This window comes from Macaca mulatta, chromosome 10 (assembly GCF_049350105.2).
Source record: "Macaca mulatta isolate MMU2019108-1 chromosome 10, T2T-MMU8v2.0, whole genome shotgun sequence".
NCBI classification, from domain to species: domain Eukaryota; kingdom Metazoa; phylum Chordata; class Mammalia; order Primates; family Cercopithecidae; genus Macaca; species Macaca mulatta.
Genome location: NC_133415.1, coordinates 4,355,112 through 4,376,561, shown reverse-complemented (window position 1 = coordinate 4,376,561; position 21,450 = coordinate 4,355,112). Strand labels below are relative to the sequence as shown.

At 43.1% G+C, this 21,450-nt stretch overlaps 1 protein-coding gene across 3 annotated transcripts in view; it reads left to right on the top strand.

The window, feature by feature from the left end:
* Positions 1 to 21,450, top strand: part of TBC1D22A (TBC1 domain family member 22A) — a 416,627-nt gene that overhangs the window by 324,524 nt on the left and 70,653 nt on the right. The window lies entirely within an intron of this gene.

The window sequence follows — 21,450 nt, the reverse complement described above, 5'->3', positions numbered from 1 at the left end:
GAGCGCCTCCCAGGCTAGGAATCCAGGCCAGGTTATGGCTTAAATGGAGACCGATGGAGCTGCTAGCTGAGATCGCCTGCATCGGCCTTTGCAGACTCCCTTGTTTTCCCTAATGTGTGTCAGCACATCTATTAGGAGAACCGAGGGGAAAGGACTGCTTGGTATCAATGATTTCCACTTGGAAATGTCACCATGACAACCCAGGAGGTGCTGGAAGCAGGCATTTTGTTAATTCTGAGTCTTAACCCTTCCCAGGCAACTTCAAAACCTTTTCTCTGGAGAGAAATAGGCTTGTTTAGGGAAGGCGTCTCATTGATCCTCAGCTATATCCACTCAAGTGAATAATGGACGTTATTCCATTAACTTTAGAAAAATAGATGCATACAGGTTTAGAAAAATAGATGCATACAATCTAATATCCCTTCTTTGTACATTTTCACGTGAGATCTTTTGGAGTGCTTTTTGATAGCCTACCCCTCAGGGACCTGGAAATGGCGCTGTCTGAATTCTGTTCTGTCGGTGCTGTGAGGGACAGAAGCTCCGTGTCATCTCGAGAGCCGTCGTACCGCCTTCCTGCCCAGTTGTCTTCGCTGGCACCTCCATTGGCTGTCAAATCAAGTCTGCACACCACAGCCTGGCTGTGCGGGTCCTTTTCATTCAGCCTCATTCGTCAGTGTTCTTGTGAGCATCTACTCTGGGTTAGGCCCAGACCTCCTGGGTTAATCAGATTGAGCAAAGGGGTGTAATAGAGAACCAAAGGGCCAGGCGCAGTGGCTCACGCCTGTAATCCCAGCACTTTGGGGGGCTGAGGCGGGCGGATCACGAGGTCAGGAGATTGAGACCATCCTGGATAACACGGTGAAACCCCGTCTCCGCTAAAAATACAAAAAATTAGCCGGGCATGGCAGCGGGCGCCTGTAGTCCCAGCTACTTGGGAGGCTGAGGCAGAAGAATGGCGTGAACCCAGGAGGTGGAGCTTGCAGTGAGCCGAGATGGCACCACTGCATTCCAGCCTGGGCAACAGAGCGAGACTCTGTCTCAAAAAAAAAAAAAAAAAAAGAGAACCAAAGTACTAAACTAGGAGTTTGCGGAGACCTAGATCCCTGCTTTGCTGCTCGTGTGTGTTGGAGGACGCTTTGTAGGGTGCTGAGCTTTCAGTATCATATATCACATGATCCTCAGAACTTCCAGAGAGGCTGATAGAGCATCAGAAACAGACTTTCAGCCAGGTGAGGGGGCCCGTGCCTGTAATCCCAGCAACTCAGGAGGCTGAAGTGGTAGGATCGCTTGAGGCAGGAGTTCAAGACCATCCTGGGCATATAGCGAAATCCCATCTCTCAGTGTTAAAGGGTGACCACTAAATGAGTAGAAATGGAACATGCAACTTCTAAATTAGTAGAGGGAAAAATGGAGAGGAAGAAAACCTTGATCAATACAATAGAAGACATAAAAAGAGAAGAAATATTTTTAAAACGCAGTAAAAGTAAAATCCTGAATAAGATATTTTAAATAAATATTGAGATAGTTATTTAAATAAATATAAATGGCCTAAATTTGCCAGTTAAAAGACAGTGATTTTTGAAAACTAAAATCCAACTATGTGGTATTCATGATTGACACATACATATATAAGGACACAGAAAGTTTTGAATTTTATAAATGGAAAGAAATACAATAGGAAAATCATGACTAAAGAAAGTTGCAGTAGCTACACTGATATCAGACAAAATAGGTTTTAAGCCAAAAAGTGTTAGTGTTAGGAGATCTCTACATGATGCTAAAATAAATAAGTCACTAGGGATATATGGCAGTTCTGAATGTATATGCACCTAAGAAGCTTAGCTTTACAGTATATTAAGTAAATGTTGCCGGAATTACAAGGATAAATTGACAAATCCATAATCATTGTGGTAGATTTTATCTTTCCTTTCTCATTAGTTGATAAGCCAACAAACATAAAGTGAGAAGGCATAGAAGATTACAACAGTACAAAAACAAGCTTAATTGAATGGTTGTATATAGAAGTCTGCACCTGAAAACAGAGAATAACATGAAGCATTTGTAAAAATTGAGCACATGGAAGGCCATAGCAAGTCTCAACAAATTCTTCCAGCAAATTGGGACTGAGTTATATATATAGAGATATATATAGATATATATTGAGATATATAGATAGATATAGATATAGATATAGATCTGTTTTACCATGGTGCATTTAAAATAGAAACCGGTAATGCAAAGAGAACAGCAATACCAAATCCCCTGCATATGGAAATTTAAAAATGCACTTTTTAAATAATTGAACCGTGTTTTGGTAGGTGATTAGGTATTTATTAAAGAGATCTGGCGGACTGGAGTCTTGCAGGCCAGGGAAACTATGTGAGGATAGGTTTATCTCCTGCATTTCCTTCCACTAGTTCTTCGTCCCATTTTTCATGTTCATTCTCCTCCCTGACCTCTATTATTGGTCTCACCATTTGTGTTAGTTCAATTTGCTTTGACTGCATGTAACAGGTGGGGGAAAATAACAACAACAACAAAAACAAGTTAAAACAGAATATCATCTCCCTGTCACAGAGTAGAGTGTAGACGTAGGCATCTGTGGCACTGTAAGATCATTGGTGGCACACATCCTGATGCTCTGATCTTCTTAATGTGCTACCTCATAGTCCATAGGGGCAGCTTGAGTTCCAGCCATCATGTCAGTATCCCAGCTAGCAGGAAAGAGGAAGTGGTAAAGAAGGGCATCATGCCTCCTTTACTGAAGGATGCCTCCTGATTATTGCCTGTACTTCTGCCTACGTATTATTGGCTAAAACATAATCACATGACCGGACTTAGCTGAAAAGGAGATTGGGCACATGACCACTTGTTCCTGGTGCCAATGGCCCAGCTAAAAATTGCGGAATCTCTTATTGAAGAAGGGGAGAATGAGTATTTGGGTTGGAAGCTGGCACACTTGGCCACATCATTCCACTGGCCATTCCCCCAACTCTCTGTGTGCATTCATCACTCTTGTACATACTATCTCTTCTGCCTAGACATCTTTTCCTCTTTCCCTGGTGAGTGTGGACTCTTTCTGGTGACTCAGTCTTCACCAGTATGTGAGTTCCAGGTTGGGATATGAGTTACTTGTGGCTAAGGGCAGTTTGTCCCTTTAACCTGTGATCCCAAGTTGCTGTGGCTCGAGTTGTCTGCAGTGCTTACCTTTCCCCAAGGCCTGGCAGCAGAGCCCTCCCACCTATTGGAAGTGGTTTCTTATTGCTTCTGTTCCTCTGTGGGGTCTGAAAGGTCTTTGTTCAAGTTCCAGCTCTATGCCTGGCGATCTGTAGTTACATATTGAGTATTTATGTTGCTCTTTTTATGTGTCTGTTGTAAGTAAGGAGCCCAGCAGTGAGGTGCTCACACCCCAGTGAGCAGTGAGACAAGTGAAGAGACAGTTACACTGCAGGGCGCTGAAGGCTGTGGTGGCAGAAGGACGGGACCATGGGAGCAGGTGGCAGGGCCATTTGGCTTAGTCTAGGGGGTCAGAGAAGGCTTTCTGGGATAAAGCTCATTTTGTGGCTTCTTTTCCTGAACCTGTGTCTTCATTTTTAAAATGGGATAGGGGCCGGGCGTGGTGGCTCACACCTGTAATCCCAGCACTCTGGGAGGCCGAGGCAGGTGAATCACAAGGTCAAGAGATCGAGACCATGGTGAAAGCCCCTCTCTACTAAAAATACAAAAAATTAGCTGGGTGAGGTGGTGGGTGCCTGTAGTTCCAGCTACTGGGGAGGCTGAGGCAGGAGAATGGTATGAACCTGGGAGGCGGAGCTTGCAGTGAGCCGAGATCGCGCCACTGCACTGCAGCCCGGAGGACAGAGCGAGACTCTGTCTCAAAAAAAAAAAAAAGGAATAGGAATGCCTGTGCGCCATGATTTGTAAAGGTTAAAAGAATTTGCACAGAACTTGGCCCACAGTATGTAGTCAGTACCTCACAGTTTTCTTTTTTGCACTCTTTCCTGGAATGGTTGTCTCAGTATTGCCTTGCCTTGCCCAGCAGCATCTTGTCTTTAGCACTTGAAATTTACAGAACAGTAAAAGAACGTGGCCATACATGCCCATCTGTTATAGCAGTGCTCTGGATCTCCATGCCAGGCCCATCCACAGAGTCACTCTCTTTGATCCCCCCGGACACCCTCAAGGGAGTAGAAGGTGTGATTCCAGGTTTTGTGGATGAGCAGGCTATCACTTGGTAAAAGTATGTGGCAGTGCCGTGGCGCTCGCTCCTCTTCCCTCTGCCCTTGGTCTTTGTGTCACCTCTCTCCCTGGATGGACGTGAGTATCTTTCAATCTGTACTGTAAGAGTTTTGCTTTTAAAATAAACATAGAAAAAGGGTGGGAATTGCAACCATGTATGCTAGTGTGGCCCCCTCCCTGGAGAGCTGAGGCAGGTGAGAATGGCTGGCATGGAAGAGCTCCGTGCCCCTGCTCCCTTACCTGTAAGGCATTGCTGGTGGTAAGATTCACTTCATGAGACCATTGCAAGGAATAAACCAAATGGAATAGTGAATGTCAAGTGCTTAGCACAGTTGTGGCACGCAGTACCGTGTCACAGGTCAGAGCCGTAGCGTGTAGTTGCTATTAGTGTGATTCTTACCATTGAGGTCTAGGGAACCTACCACCCCATATGCAATCCGTTTGCTGTACCCCTTTTTGATGATCATCCAGCATCTGCTGCATTACCTGTGGTGACAGTGAACCCACTACTCACAAGGCAGCCTCTTCCATTATTAATTGGTTCTAGTTAAGACGGCTTTCCTTACATTCATGTAAAGTCTGTCATATGGTAGGAATGCTCCCACGGGGATTGGTTTTGTCCTCACGAGCTGCTGTAGTAGGATAGAGAGTATTGGGGTGGAAAGGCTCACAGAAGGACACGGACCGATTCCATCAGTTTACAGAGCTCTCAGCTACAGTGTCCTCAACTGTGCAGAGCTTCTCTCTTTGCCCTCTCTAAACACTCTGTATATGTACAAACAAGAGAGCTCTACTTTACATGGCTTGGAGCTTGTTACCATTGAGTCGGTAAGTGAGAGTGTAGGGCAGACTTTTTTTTTTTTTTGGAGACAAGGTCTTACTCTGTTGCCCAGGCTGTAGTGCAGTGGCACGATCTCGGCTCACTGCAACCTCTGCCTCCCGGGTTCAAGCAATTCTGCTACCTCAGCCTCCCTAGTAACTGGGATTACAGGCACCTGCCACCACACCCAGCTAAGTTTTGTATTTTAATAGAGATGGGGTTTCACCATGTTGGCCAGGCTCGTCTTGAACTCCTGACCTCAGGTGATCCACCTGCCTTGGCTTCGCAAAGTGCTGGGATTACAGGCGTGAGCCACCGTGCCCAGCTGGGACAGACATCTTGATAAAGAAAAATTGAAGTTTCATTTCTAGTAGGTTGGTGAAATAGCCACCTTCCCATGGAAAAGAAATAAAAATGCTAGAAAATAGCATTTATAATAGCACAGGGAAGGGGTAAATGGAAGTAAACTCTTGTAAGGTTCTTATATTTAAGTGGTGCAAAATAACTGAAGATAAATTCAGATGAGGTAAGGATGTGTTCTATAAACCCTAGAGCAACCACTAGCAAAATAAAACATGGGTGTAAAATCCTAGTAGGCAAGATAAAATGGAGTACTACAAGACTTTGATTGATCCAAAAGAGGGCTGGAAGTGTAGAAAAAAAGAGGAGCCCAGACGAGAACATCAAAAGCAATAGCAAGATAGTAGACTTACACTTAATCATATCAACAGTTATATTAGATGTAAATGGATTAAATACTTCAATTAAAAGACAGGTTGTAAGAGTGAATAGACAAGCAAGATCCAACTATATGCTGTTTGCAGATGAAGCACTTCAAATATAATGACACAGATAGGAAAAATGATTTAAAAAATATGTATCATGCAAATACTAGTCAGTAGAAGGCTGGCTACATTAATGTCAGATTAGGGAGACTGCAAGACATACTTTGGCATACTACCACAGCTAGAGAAGGATTTTTTTCTTTTCAATGAAAGGTCTGTTAATCAAAAATGTATAAACTACCCTAAATGTGTTAGCAGGACATCTAATTACTTGAAGCACAAATGGACAGACTTGAAGGGAGTAGATAAACTAGTTATAACCAGAGACTTTGACTTTTGTTTCTCAGTCATTGATGGCATAAATAGACCAAAAATCAGTAAAAGTATATTTGATTTAAATAAAATTATGAAGTAATTTGCTGATCTCATTGACATTTATAGAATACTACACTCAACAATGGCAGATACCCAGTGACATTCTTTGCAAGTACTCAGTAACAAGTCACCGTGATTTACTGGCTATAAGACAAGTCTGAAGGTTTTAAAGGATCGAAGTTATATGGAATATGTTATCTGACTCTAGTAGAATTAAGTTAGAAATTAACGAGAAAGATAAAAATCTCAAAATTTTTGAAAATTAAGCAGCATGCTTTTGAATAATCCTTGATTTAAAGAAGTCGAAGGGAAAAGAGAATTTTTTTTTTTTTTTTTTTTTTTGAGACGGAGTCTCGCTCTGTCACCCAGGCTGGAGTGCAGTGGCGCTATCTCGGCTCACTGCAAGCTCCGCCTCCCGGGTTTACGCCATTCTACTGCCTCAGCCTCCCGAGTAGCTGGGACTACAGGTGCCCGCCACCTCGCCCGGCTAATTTTTTTGTATTTTTAGTAGAGACGGGGTTTCATTGTGTTAGCCAGGATGGTCTCGATCTCCTGACCTAGTGATCCGCCCGTCTCGGCCTCCCAAAGTGCTGGGATTACAGGCTTGAGCCACCGCGCCCGGCCGAGAATTTTTTTTTTAACTGAATGGATTATGAAAATGTAACCTTTGAATTTGTGGGTTATAGCTAAAGCAATGCTTGGGGAGCTAACCATATACCTGTTAAAAAAAAGTATATATATAATTATATGTAGTATATATAGTATATATAATTTATATATAGTTTATATAGTTTTTATATATATATAAAACTCATATATTTTTATATAAATAAATAGTATTTATACTTATAATATTATTTATTATGTTATAATATATAAAACATGTAAAATAATATATAAATAATATGTAATATATAATATAATTATATATAATTATATTATTATATTAAATAAATAATATAAATAAATAAATATATAAATATATATTTTTTATATATATAGATCTCTGGGATCACAGAGATTTATATATAAACTATATATAAATAATATATAAATTATATATACTATATAAAAAATATATAAAAACATGTAGTTTATATGTAAATAATATATATTATATATAGTACATATATTCTATATAATATATAATTTATATATAGTATTTATATATTATATATTATTTCATATATATAATTATATATATATGAGAGAATGAAAAGAAGAAGGACTCAAAGTCAGGAGTTTTAGTTTTCACCTTCAGAAGCTAGTAAAAGAAGGGGAAATTAAACCCAAAGGAAGTAGGAGGAAGGAAATGAAAATTAAAAGAGCAGAAATCAGTGAAATAGAAAATGGGCAAGCAGTAGAGGAGATCAACAGAATAAAAAAATCAGTAACATTGAAACATCTCCAGCTAGTCTAATCAATGAAGCGACAGAAAAAAAAAATTACAAATACCATGAATAAAAGAAGGGACATCACTACAGATCCCACAGAGATTTAAAAGATAAAATAATATTAGCAATTTTATAACAATAATCTTCACCTAATGTGAACAAATTCCATGAAGTATACAAATGACCAAGCTTTGTGCAAGCATAACTCAGCTCCCAAGATGAGACAAAGACATTATAAGAAAATTAGTAACCACTGTCTTTCACTAACATATCTCAATAACATGGATGCAAAAATCCTTGGCAAAGCGTTAGCAAATTAAATCAAGTAATATACAAAAATGACAGTACATCATCCCTAAGTAGTATTTGTCCCAGGCTTGCAAGGTTGCTTTACCCTTCCAAAAGCAACCAGTGTGACTGACCACATTAACAGAATAAAGGGGAAAACGATTTGACCATGTCAGTAGATGCGGAAATAACATTTGTCCAAATTCAGCACCCACCATGGTAGAAAGCTCCATAAACTAGGAGTAGAAGGACACTTCCTCAGTGTTGAAAGACATGCATAGAGTCTCACATCTCACATCATAATTAGTGGTGAAGTTATCAAGTGCTTTCCCCCTAAGGTGAGAACAAGGCAAGAATTCTGCTCTCCCCACTTGCATCCAGTATTATGCTGGGGAGTGTAGCTGGGGAAATAAAAGACTTGAGGATTGACAGGGAAAAAGCTCAGTTGTGCTTTGGATTATATAGATAGAAAAAATTTAAGAATCTACCAGAAAACATGGATGCAGGTGACAAGGTTAATACAGAAAACTCAAATGTATTTCTGTATATTAGTAATAAACAATTGGAAAATAAAATTTAGAAACTGGTATCATTTATAACAACATTAAAAATCCTAAAAATATTTACGGATGAATTTAAAACTACTATCTTTAGTGTAAAAGATCTTTACACTAAAAACTGCAAGACAGTGCTGAGAGAAATAGAAAGAGATCTAAACATATGGTGAGATGTACCATGTTTTATGAATACAAAGACTTAACACTGTTAAAAAAATTAATTGCCAGCCGGGCATGGTTGCTCATACTTGTAATCCCAGCACTTTGGGAGGCCGAGGTGGGCGGATCACCTGAGGTCAGGAGTTCAAGACCAGCCTGACCAAGATGGTGAAACCCTGTCTCTACTAAAAATACAAAAATTAGCCAGGTGTTATGGCGCATGCCTGTAGTCCCAGCTACTCAGGAGGCTGAGGCAGAAGAATCACTTGAACCCAGGAGGCAGAGGTTGTGGTGAGCCGAGATTGTGGCACTGCACTCCAGCCTGGGTGACAGAGCGAGACTCCCTCTCAAAAAATAAAAAAAATTTAATTGTCCCCAAATTGATTTTTAAAGTCAGTGAAATCCTAATCAAATTCCTACTAACCTTTATTATAGACACAAATCAGTGTATTCTAAAATTTATGTGGAAATGCAAAGGATTCAAGTTAATAAAATTTACAAAGTTTTTTAAAAGAGCAAGTAAGTTTGAGAACTTCTTGATTTTAATACTTCCTACAGAGCTGCAGTAATCAGGACTGTGGCATTGACATAAGAATGGATAATGGAATAATGGAATCGAGTAGAGATCTGAATAGTCAAAGGACAGAGAGGGAGGATGTATTTATAATACATACATCTGACAAAGTACCCATATCCAGGATATATGAAAACTCCTATAGCTTAACATTACAAATAGCCCAATTTAAAAGTGGACAGAAGGTTCAGATAGACACTGCACAGCAGAAGATATTCTGATGACCAACAAGCACTTGAAAAAATACTCAACATTATTAGTTATCAAGGAAATTCAAATTAAAACCACAAGCGAGATACTACTGCAAGCCTACCAGAATGGCTAAAAATAAGAGCTGACAACACTAAATGGTGGCAAGTATGTGGCTCAGCCAGAAGCCCCAGGCACAGTGGATGGGAATGTTAAGTGGTACCACCACTTTGGAAAACTGGCACGTTCTTATTAAACTAAACATGTACCTACTCTGTGATTCAACAAACTCCATTCCTAGGTATGTGCATGGGAACTGAACATTTATGTCCACAAAAAAGTACTTGCACCAGAATGTTCATAGCAGCTTTATTCATACCAGCCAAAACCTGGAAACAATGCAAGTATCTGTCAGCAAGGGAATGGATAAACAAATTCATACTGAGCAGTACTGTTCAGTGACAATGTGGATGAATCTCAAAACATTTTAACCAGCAAGAGAGAACATACCACCTGATTTCACTTACACGAAGTTCTAGAACTGACGAAAACCGATCAATAGTAATAGAAATCAAAACAGTGCTTTCCTCTGGTTAGCACTGGGCAGTGCAGGATTGCTGGCAGAAGGACATGTTGTATATCTTGATCGGGAGAGTTGAGGAGGTGCATCCAGGTGTGATCCAGGTATTCCACGCTTAGGTCACACGCAGTCAGAGCTGCATTGTCTAGGATGGTGGCCGCTAGCCACATGCAGTTGTTTAAATGAATTGATTGAAACATGACATTTCTCAGTCGCACTCGTCACAGTTCAGATGCTGCAGACCCATCTGTGGCTGGCGGCTACAGTATTGGGCAGCATAGACATAGACGCTCCCATCATTGCAGAGTTCTTTCCCGGGTGCTGCTTGAGAGCACTGATTCTCCAGGGGGGATCACTGGACCAACAGCATCCGCATCGGCAGGATGCTGTTAGGTGCATCAAAAGGATGCTGCATTTCTATTAGAAATGCGGAGTTATGGGTCTCGTTCCTTAATAATCTGCCAAGTCAGAGATGCAGGAGGCGGGGCCCAGCAGGCTGTGCTTAACAAGCCCTCCAGGTGGTTCTGGAGCACACAGCAGTTGAGAGCCACTGCTCTAGAGGGACTCTTGAAAATGTGCACACGGATTCCTGCAGTCCTGATTTTTAATAGCAAGAAAGGAGCAGCACCTAAATATTCAACAATAGAATGGATAAACTGTGGAGTATTGTTAGGGAAATGAAAATTAGTAATGGTCTGCAGCTACACGAAATAGTGTGAATGTATGAAAAGTCCCTGATGAATACCTAGTTTATGCTTATCTTCATCTAAAATTCAAAACCAGAAGAAAACAACGATGGTAAAAAGATAGAGAAAAGGGAAGAAATGATAAATGCCCTGTTTAAGACAGTGTTACCTTGAAAGGATTAGAATCTCATGGAAATGGCCGGCTTCAGGTGAAGTCACCAATCCAGAGGTTCATTTTCTCCTTAAACAATAGATAGTAACTCTGAGGGTTCTTGATCTATTGGCATTCTTTTACTTTCATATTAAAAAAATATTTTGAGGCCAGGCACAGTGGCTCACACCTGTAATCCCAGCACTTTGGGAGGCCGAGGCAGGCGAATCACCTGAGGTCAGGAATTTGAGATCAGCCTGGCTAACATAGTGAAACTCCGTCTCTACTAAAAATACAAACATTAGCTGGGTATGGTGGCGTGTGCCTCTGATTCCAGCCACACAAAGGCTGAGGCATGAGAATTGCTTGAACCCAGGAGGCGTTGGTTGCAGTGAGCCGAGATCGTGCCACTGCACTCCAGCCTGGGTGATAGAGCAAGACTCTGTCTCATAAATAAATAAATTGATATTAACCCAATATTTAAATCATTTAGAACTACAAAAATATCAGAGTTTTTGGTTGATCATGAATTTTTTCCAGAAAGTGACACAGAGCACCAAAAATATTCTTTCATCTATGGATTAGATAAATATTTTATTCATGCAATCTTAGAGTTGCCAATTTTTGCTTGAACTTTCCATTTATTCTTAGGCATGGAAGGATTAGAAGTAAAATGCTGGCAAGAGCTCTCCCAATCAAACTTGAGCTACAGGCAAAATAGGAGTTATAGTATTCAGGTTTAAAAAAGACTCAGGAAAATTGCATTAAGTTAATTACATAGAGCCATTCTATTGTAGTAAAGCAATATTAAATATATCTGTCAGAGTCATCAAGATAAGAAAACAGAAAGCCAAAATCTGATAGAAAGATTACAGTTGTAAGAGAGAACTTTCTTTCTTATCAGTGTGTGAGTTATCAAATAGAAAAAAAAAAGGGCCAAGGATTCAAATAATATAGTTTTATGGTCAAATTAATATTTGTTCACTGGGAATCCAGAGATGGGAGAATAGCTAGACTTTTTAGAAGAAATCACACTGCCATCTAGATTCATGCACACAGATGCACCTGCTGTCTGCCCACACGTACGTGTGCACTGATGAATGTGCAGTGCAAACTAGATTAAATTGTGATGTAAACAGGTTAAAACCATGTGCCTAGATTAAGCATTTGAAGCATGCCAGTGCCCACCAGAATCAAGAATTTAGTACAGTGTATGAAATGTCAGTTGACGGTGGCATCAGGATGTGTCCATTGGGCACTGTAGCCCAGTGCTCTTCTGGGAGCTTTGTGGCTCCCATGTGCACCATTTTCTACTGTAAATTAAAACTGTAGCCATGGCCGGGTGCAGTGACTCATGCCCGTAATCCCAACACTTTGGGAGGCTGAGGCGGGTAGATCATCTGAGGTCGGCAGTTTGAGACCAGCCTGAAGAAACCCCGTCTCTACTAAAAACACAAAATTAGCCAGGCATGGTGGTGGGCGCCTGTAATTCCAGCTACTTGGAAGGCTGAGTCAGGAGAATCGCTTGAACCCGGGAGGCGGAGGTTGTGGTGAGCCGAGATCGTGCCATTGCACTCCAACCTGGGTAACAAGAGTGAAACCCTGTCTCAAAAAACAAACAAACAAAACAAAACCCTCCAAAAACAACTATAGCCTTAATCTGGGTAAAGGGTCCAGGGGCATTGCTTTGTGTTGTTTCTTACAACTACATATGAAGCTACAATTATTTCAGGATAAAAAGTTTAATAAAGAAAGTATTCTCCTCTCCCCATATACTAACAGCGTGTACACGATAGTATTTTATCACAGGTAATATTATCTAATGCCCAACAGCGGAGAGCCCTCAGCCCATGGTGACTTTCCTCGTATGGTGAGAGGAAAGGAGGGCAGACAGCCGGGAGGGGAGCACAGTGCGGCAGCAGGGCAGATGCAGGGACGCAGCAAGAATGAGCACAGACGGGTGGTTCACACTCTTAGCAAGTAGCATATGCCTGGACAACTGTTGGCCCAGGAGCCATCCAAAAGATTAGTTGGAGAAAATGAAAAACGCCGTATCTACAGTCCTGTTCGTCATAGCACTGTTTGCAACAGCAAAAGACGGATATCCGTCAATGTGGAACGGGCTGAATGAGCTGTTCTACACCTGCCACTCCGTAGCTGGAGTTCTGCATGGGCCTGAAAGGAATGTGGGTGCTCTGTCTGCCGCTGGTGAACTCTTGGTTGCCTCACTCTTCACTGGAGGCGCTAGGTGCAGAACCGTGTGTCATATGCCATCACTTATCTGTTGATTGGTTGGCAGAGTATCAGTATAAACGCATACGTGTGCGCACACAAACATTCCTATTTGCTTATATTAACAAACAAAATTAATGAAAGAATAAACCAGAAACCAATGAAGAAGGGTTATAGTCTATATGGGGAAGATGAGATACAGTGGAAGAGTCATATCTGAAGCCTGACTTCTCTTCTCTGAATGTACTTTGTTTTATGGTTTTTTTACTTTGAATCATGTATTGCTTTACGTAATTATAAAGCCAAACTAAACCCAAATCAGAAAGCTATTCTTAAAAAGCAAGAACAAAATCAAATGAAAAGAGAACCTAAACTATATATCAAGTCGGTACTTTAATCACACAGAGAAAAATGACTTCAAATAGACTTTGAAGCAGTTTGAATGTACAGCCTCAGCAGGATTTATCTTAAGCAAAAAAGAATTGCAAAAGTTTTCAAAATTCAGATTGCTGGTAATATTATTAGTGCTGTTTGAAACTATGACTTATATACCTACTTACTGAAATGCATATTTGCGCATACATCTATTAAGACAAAGCAGGTAAGTAATTATGATAATGTTAGAGGAACCACAATTTCTGACATAAAAGAGAGTCAAGCATAAAATCAAAGAAGTAAAACACCTGTAAGCTTAAATATGAATTAAGATTCAGTGTGAACTTTTGGTGGGTTCTGCCCTTTGAAAACGTAACGTCTTATCTCCTGGCTCTGACCACTGAAAGTTATTGGACCCAGTTATCAACCCAGTGGAGAGGAGCACCCCTGCAGAGTCCTTAAGCCATTTCCCATGAAAAGTAAGCAAGGCTCCTTAGAGAAATGTTTGATGCCAGGAAATGTTTAAGATGAATCTGGAACATCTAGTCATAAAGAAAGCAAGGAACTTCTCACAGACTCTTGGGGTCATGCCAGAAACCCAATTTAAAGGGTTTCCCTCTAGCCAAAAATAGGAAAATTAAGCGTCAGAGAGAATTATGATGGCAGTTTATTAGAACATACCAAGAATATTAAAGTCTGTGAATTCATAATAACTTCTAAGTTAAAGCCCTTATTAGTTCACCTGTGAAAGTTGCTAGGGCACCAACCGGTAAATAAAAGGAAAGAGTCAAGCAATATTCTATTTTCCTGGTAATCAAATAGGTTTTTTTTTTTTTTTTTTTTTTTTTAATGTGGGCAAGTTATTCCTTAAGGAAGGACTGTGGCTGTAAATGCAGAGGCAGTGAAAGAGTTGTACTGTCACCCTAATGAAATGAGGAGTCGAGCCAGTGCTCACCAATAGCATTCAGAACCGTGAGGGGGAGCTTGCAGGGGACTTGGTGATGGATGGTTCTGCCTGGTAACACCTGGACCTGCCGATCATCACAGCATCACCAGGAAGGAGACCCCAGACATTCCACGCCTTCTGATGGGGTGAAATGCGAAGGCCACAGCTCCAACAGCGAAGCATTCACGCACACACACAGATCCCACCTGCATCGGATCCAGCCTTTAGACCTCAGTCCCGCTTGCAGGGAGTGCCAGGGAAGGGGGAAAGGGATAGAACTCACGAGGGGAATAAACTAGCCAGAACTAGAGTGTGAAACATCCCACATGGCCGTGACCAGATTGCTTCCACAAAAGCACGACAGAGAAGCAAGCAAGAGGGAGGAGGGACTCCGAGATTTTAAATGAGTGAGAGAGTTGGCTCTCAGATGCATTGTGTATGTGTCATTTGGAGCCTGATTAGAACAAAGTGACAGCAGCAAGACACATGATCAGGAGGCATGCAGGATCACATTAAGGAATCATGGTTAATTATTTCGATGTAATAATAGGCTTGTGATTATGTGTCTAAGTTGTTATCTCTGAGAGAAGCTGTTTACGGCTAAAATGTGATGTCTGGGATTTGCTTTCAAATAACCAAGCAGCATGTGGGCAGAGCGGGGGTCAGAAATAAATGAAATGGCATTGGCCAAATATTGATCATCGTGAATCCTGAGTGATGGATGCAGGGGTGTGTTTCTACTATGCTTTTTACTTTGGGGAATTTCTTGAAAAGTCTTATTTGAAAATGGTTTTACACATCACGCCTCGCGTAGACATACACACAGTCCGTGCACACACACGTGAACGCAAAGGCGGAAAGCCTGGCCTGGGTGAGCTCGTGTGAGAGGAGTGAGTCCGGCAGGATGGGAGTTGTCACAATAGTCACCAGAGTGGGAAGCTGGAGGTGACAAGGGGACAGTTTGACTGTCTCAAAGATCCTGTCTTGTTTTTTACTGTTGTGCAGAACCTGTATAATTTTCCTTGTTTTAGCTCCTAAGAAAATCTTCTCACTATTCCATTTTCTGTTATATCTAAGAATTCCCTGGTTAATGGTTATTAGGTGAATGTGGATTCTTTTTGTTCAAATTAGTTCAATAAGACTTTTATTCATGAGTCTTATCCACAGCCTGACTTACAAGGGGACAGGTTGAAGTGTTTGCTCAAGGTTGGTGGTGGGAGGTCCTTGTAAAAGCTCGGTCATCAGTGATAAACAGAGGTCAGAACAGCCCAGTGTGAAGCCTCTAGGGATGTGAACAGTCCAGAACTTTCCTGGCATTCGCTTGCCCGCTGGATGTCTATATCATTTTCCCAGGCCCTGCCACGTGCAGCAGCCCGTGCTAAGTCTGTGGGGTCCCAGAGGGGTGTGTGTGGGGGGTCCTCATCTCTAGAAGCTTATATCCCAGCAAAGTGGTTCTGCAGCTCCACCTCACCTGGGAGTCATCTCGGGAGCCTGTGAAAGATGACGATTCCGGGGCCTGCCACCCATTCTCATGCTGGGAAAGGCCGGCATCCGCCAGCCTATCTCCCCACCCGGCACACACTGAGCTGGGCAGGAATGACAAGGACATAGGCACAGGAGACGCAGTCCCAGCCCAGGGAGCACTCAGACAGACGGGGCATCTTGGAGATGCATAGACGTTTCTGTCTGGATGCCACTCCAGGGTGGATGTGCTCGTCCCCTACTGCCGCTCTGCTCCGTGTTCCAGCAGCCGAGTAACTTCGGGAAATCCCAGTCAGTGCTGTCAGAAACCCAACATGAATGCCCTTTACTGTCCTGTTTAGAAAATGAGCAGCTGTGTCCCCTCTCCAGGTGGATGCTAGGCCTGCAGAAGCTCTCCTGGGGGTGTCCGGTGGTGGGCCCAGGTTGCCACAGCCTCTGCTTCCTCAGCGTCCCCTTTGTTTGCCTGCTCCAGGTCTGGGTCATTTGCAGTTGACAGTAGCCGGGAGGGGGTGGCTGCGTGTTGATCGAGACAGGCATGAGAAGTCATCTTCTGGGGAGTGGCCTCGTTGGGCTTCTTCTCAGGTCCTGTGCACCTGCAGGCTGTTTCAGCCTTCACAAAGCAGCGTTCTTGAATGGAGGACTCCACAGGTCTGCGTTTCAGAGGTCCCGAGACCCTTAGATTATCCAGTTTGACTCTTCCTTTTTCCAGTTGAGGAAACTGAGTTTCATTTGCACCTAAGCTGTCTGTTTTGAGGAATTTTCAGATTCGCGCTTACAGTGAGACAGGTATTAACACACCGTAGGCTTCACCATTCTCTTAACCGCCTCTTTTGGGTACAGAGCTCTGTGATATGGTGATACGCACTCAATGTCATCTCTAATTCTTACCATCGTTTGTACTGGAAAGTGTGTACTCGCGTACTGGACATCATGATTGCCATCTTACAGATGAGCGGTTGGAACCTGAGGCAGGGACTTCAGTTTGCCCTGCACCATACGGGGTGGGAGTTGTGGGCCAGGCCTGAGTTCAGTGCCCCTGCTCTTTCCACGAGAACAGAACAGAGGGCACACTGTGTCCCTGTGTCTCAGCTGTGCACTGGAGGGATGTTGGAGCAGGGCGCCTTACCCTGGCCTCAGGAGTCCCTGTGGGGAAGGGAGTAGTACCCAGAGGGATGTACTGTGCGTGGGTGTCCTGGTAGATTGCTGGGGGAATACGGCCCCAGAGCACAGGACAGAGCAGTGTGGAGGGAGCCTGCGGCAGCCCAGAGAGTGTCAGTGAAGAGGGACAGGACTCACCGTAAGGGATGGGGCCTTGGGATGGTGGAGGCGGAAGAAGGCGCTTCCCAGGCCGGGAGAGCAGGAATGAGTCCCAGGAGAGAGTGGACGAGGATGTCCAGGAGTGGAAACTGGAGTGGAGGGACCTGGCAGACACCTTGCATGCATGTCCTAGGAGCAGGCTGCAGGCCACACACTCGTGTGCACAGAGGTGAGCCCGTGTGTGTGTCTGTGTGTGTGTGTGTGACTGATGCAGGCCTGTGAGCATCAGCCTGTGGACACGCCCACCTGCAGGCCTCACAAGTCATTGCAGGGCTGGGGACAGAACGTGGGTCGCTCACTGAGAGCTGCCCCACACTTACTCCTTCTCTGACCGCTGTGCTCTTGTAGCTAAGTTCAGTCTACAGAGAGAGTTCAGGCTTTGACTTATTAACTGGTGTGATGTCATTTCTTGCTTCAAAGAAAAAATAATCAAGGCCCACAGCAGTTCTCTTCCCTTTGAATTTGCCGAGAACGTCCTTGACAAAAATTAAGAAAGCAGCGAAGTTCATCAGTTTGGACAGGATAGCAAAAGTACCTTTAGAGTGGTGCTCACTAGACCACGTGGTGATACAGCATTTTCTAGAAATGCTGAGTCATCAGACATGGAATGTTGAGACTCGGGAAACAGGAGGAGGAGCATTGACGGTGACTGAGGTTAGCAGCAGAAAGTTAATCCTTCTTGCAACTTAGTGGCAGCTCTGGCCTCCACAGTCTTCTTGAGCTTGTATAATTCATGAAGTTTTGACAGAGCGGCATTAAAAGGATGTCTTTGATTTCATCCATAAAGGAGACAGGCGTTTGCAGGCGGTGCAGTACTTGTGATGGGAGCTTGTGAAGTGAGCCGCCTGCCTGATGGGAGTTGGCGGCCAGCGGGCCCTGTGATCCTGCGCCGAGTCTCCTGTGGTCTGCTCTAAGCTCCTGCTGGTGACCTTGCATCTCTCCTCGGACCCTTGCTAAAATATGTAAATCAAGGTCATTTTTTTGTGTTTGATTCTTAACTAGTTTTTGCTGATGTGCATTTTTTCCTGTTTAAGGATTCTTGCCTCCCTGCAGGGCCAGCAGCGGCAAAGGGTGAGAGAGAGCAGGTTGGAGGAGGGGGCTGCCTTGTTCACTCTCCAGACTCTCAGTTGCCCACCAGAAAGGCTGGCTATGCCATTCCTCATCTGTGAGCCCTGGGAGTTCCCAGGTTCTCAGTGCATGTTGATTTGTTCGTTAATAAATTGAATATTTAAACCAGTCGTCTGGTTTATGAAAGGACCTAGGAACACAGCCCTGGAAAATGCCTTTCAAATTTGAACATGGGAGCGATTCCCATCACTGACCACATCATTGATGACAGATGCAGTCATCACTGCAACGGTTAATTTATGTGTCAACTTGGCTGAACCACCATTGCCAGAGATTTGGTCAAGCATTATTCTGGATGTTTCTCTGAAGGTATTTTTTGGTTGAGGTTGTTACCGAAACACCAGGGGTTCAGTCTGGGTCCCAATGCTCACTGCACAGAAAGCCAATCCCCAAGACAACAATTGTTGCCAATGAAGAAGGCTTTAATCAGGTGCTGCAGCCCAGGAGGTGGGAACTCAGTCTTAAATCCATCTCTCAGACTGACTCAAACATAGCAGCGAGGAAATGTAATTATGTATGGGAAAACAGGGGTAAGGAAGCAGTCAAGATGAATGAGGGGCTTGGCATGAGGGGCTTGGCATCTAGCTGTCCGGATGCTATGACCTGGTGAGTTTCAGGTCTTTGATACTTTTTGAGAGGCCTGGTATCTCATTGTCAGGATCTGGTGAGTTTCAGTCCTTTGATACTTTTTGAGAAGCCTGCAAGTCCTTTCCTGAGGAAGGAACTCGGATAAAACAAGTGTTAAGTTTTAAACTTTAAGATCAGAAGGGTCATTTTCTAAGTTTGTCAAAAAAACGGTCTGTGGGACTTGGGTGGGTTTCAAGGTTGACATTTAAGTCAGGAGACTTTGCATAAAGCAAAGGGTGAGCCTCCATATGAGCGTGGGTCTCATCCCATCCATTGAAGACCTTAATAGACAAAGACTGGCCTCTCCCAAGCAAGAAGGAATTCTGCCTGCTTTTGGGTGGACTTAAACCGCGGCTCCTCCCTGAGTCTCTAGCCTGCCACCTACCCCACCAGATTTTGTTCTCATCAAGCCTCTACAATTGCACAGGCCAAGTCCTTAAGATAAATGCCCCCTGTCTATTTATATACATGTATATGTACATATGTCCTTTGGGTTCTGTTTCTCTAGAGAACTCTGACACATCAACCAAAGAATAAATATCCATTAGGAATTTTTAAAGTTCAGTATAGTTTATGTTTTTCTTTTATACTATATGGCTTTAAAAGGCTTCTTTCAGTTACAGAATGTTCATACATTAGACCAGAATCCCAGGACAAAGGGGCAGACCCTGTAGGTCATTCCGTTCCCCCGATCAGCCCCCGAGACTGTAGAGATGGGAACCTGTCCTATGACTCACTAGATTTGATTGGCTGTGACCTTTGTCTTTAACCAGTTGGAATGTTCTCAAACCTGGACAGACACGTGCCAATAAGTATCTGGCAAAATAGAACATGGGTGGCATAGAGCTACTGAATGAGTCACTGAGGCTGCCTGGATAGGACAGGCTCATTTAGGCTTTAAGATTTGGCTGTGCCATGAAATATGATGCGCAGCTCTCACTACAGCGCATGCCCTGAACATGGGGATGTTGGCGTGAATTTTAAAACGTCCGTGCCCTGCATTGTGGGCCGGTAATCGTGAAACGCAATGGTCTGGTGATGAATATTTCAAAGGAAATCATAGCAAAGATTTTGCTTGTGCAGCTGAAGTTGGTGCACTTGAATCTTAACGAAGAATGGGAAACAATTTCTGTCATTTGAAGGGCCTCAAAACCACATCTACGTAAATACGCATATGCGGGGAACTCTCCTGAGGCCAGAAGGTCATTTGTTTTTATTTTGTGCCAAAAATTATAAGGAAAATCAAACGATGCAATTAAAGGTGAAATATTGTTCCTTTTATCACAGTTTCTCCATTATAAAAAACAGAAGGAAAATCGTTTCTTTGCCTTAGTTCCTACATTTTAAAAAGTGTATATCATCTGTAAGTAATTTGCATTTAGTTAATCATAGTCATTTTGAACTTTGATTTTGTCATTTTATAAGCAAAACTAAATCCGCTGCAGAACCTGGGGCGCAGTGTTAAGAGAACTCATGTGGGGAGGCACCAGGATTTCCCCCCGTCTCCCCGCTGGGAACTGAAGGAGAGGAGCAGCTCTGCTCTGTCCTGCTGTCCGTCCCTTTGAACTTCTCTCCAGCACCAGGGTCCTGGCCCCTGAGGAAATTCACGGCAGTTCTTAAGGGAACAATCCTTCAGGGAGACCCTTGAGAGGGAGGTTATAGAGCTGTCAGGAGCTGCCCCAGGCCTGTGCACCTTTCCCAGTGAGGGGATGCTGAGCGGGTTGAGTCTGAGTGACAGCAGAGGGGTCGGGCGGAACCAGAACCCTTTCCCGGGGCTGGGCTGGAGGCTGGCCCTGTCCACTTCTGGCTGACCCGAGGCTGAGTCACATGGATGAGAGGTGCCGCCACATAGATGAGTCTGTTGGTAACTAGAAAAGACCACTTCAGATTAGTCCTTGATCTGTTTGCTTTTTTTAATTATAAGAAATGTTAAATATACAGAAACATGTAGATAGTAGTCTAATGAATGCCTTTGAACTTATTACCTAGCTTTGTCAAATCTAAAAGATTTGTTTCATTTTTAAAAAGCTTCAGATCTGTTGTTTGTTTCTTGTTTAGAAACACATTTCACATGTACCAGGGAAGCCTCTTCTCCTCCTTTCCTCTCCTTTGCAGTCTGCGGTTTCCTGTAACCCACGTTCTCGCCTAAACTTTGTATTCCTCATCTTTTTAGTTCTTGCCTATCTGGAAACTAGGAACTGGCCTCTTACCTGACCCACTGCGCTGCACGCCCCAGATTTTTTTTCTTGTTGATTCTTTGGAGGATTTTGACATATTTGACATTCTGGATACAAATCCTTTGTCAGTCACATACACACTACAAATATCTTTTTCCAGTCTGTGATTAAGTGTCTTTTGCAATACAGAAGTTTAAAATTTTGGGGTAGTCAACTTCATCAGTTTTTAAAATGTATCCTTTGTTGGCCGGGCACGGTGGCTCACGCCCGTAATCCCAGCACTTTAGGAGGCTGAGCGAGGCAGATCACTTGAGACCAGGAGTTCAAGACCAGCCTGGCCAACATGGCAAAACCCCGTCTCTACTAAAA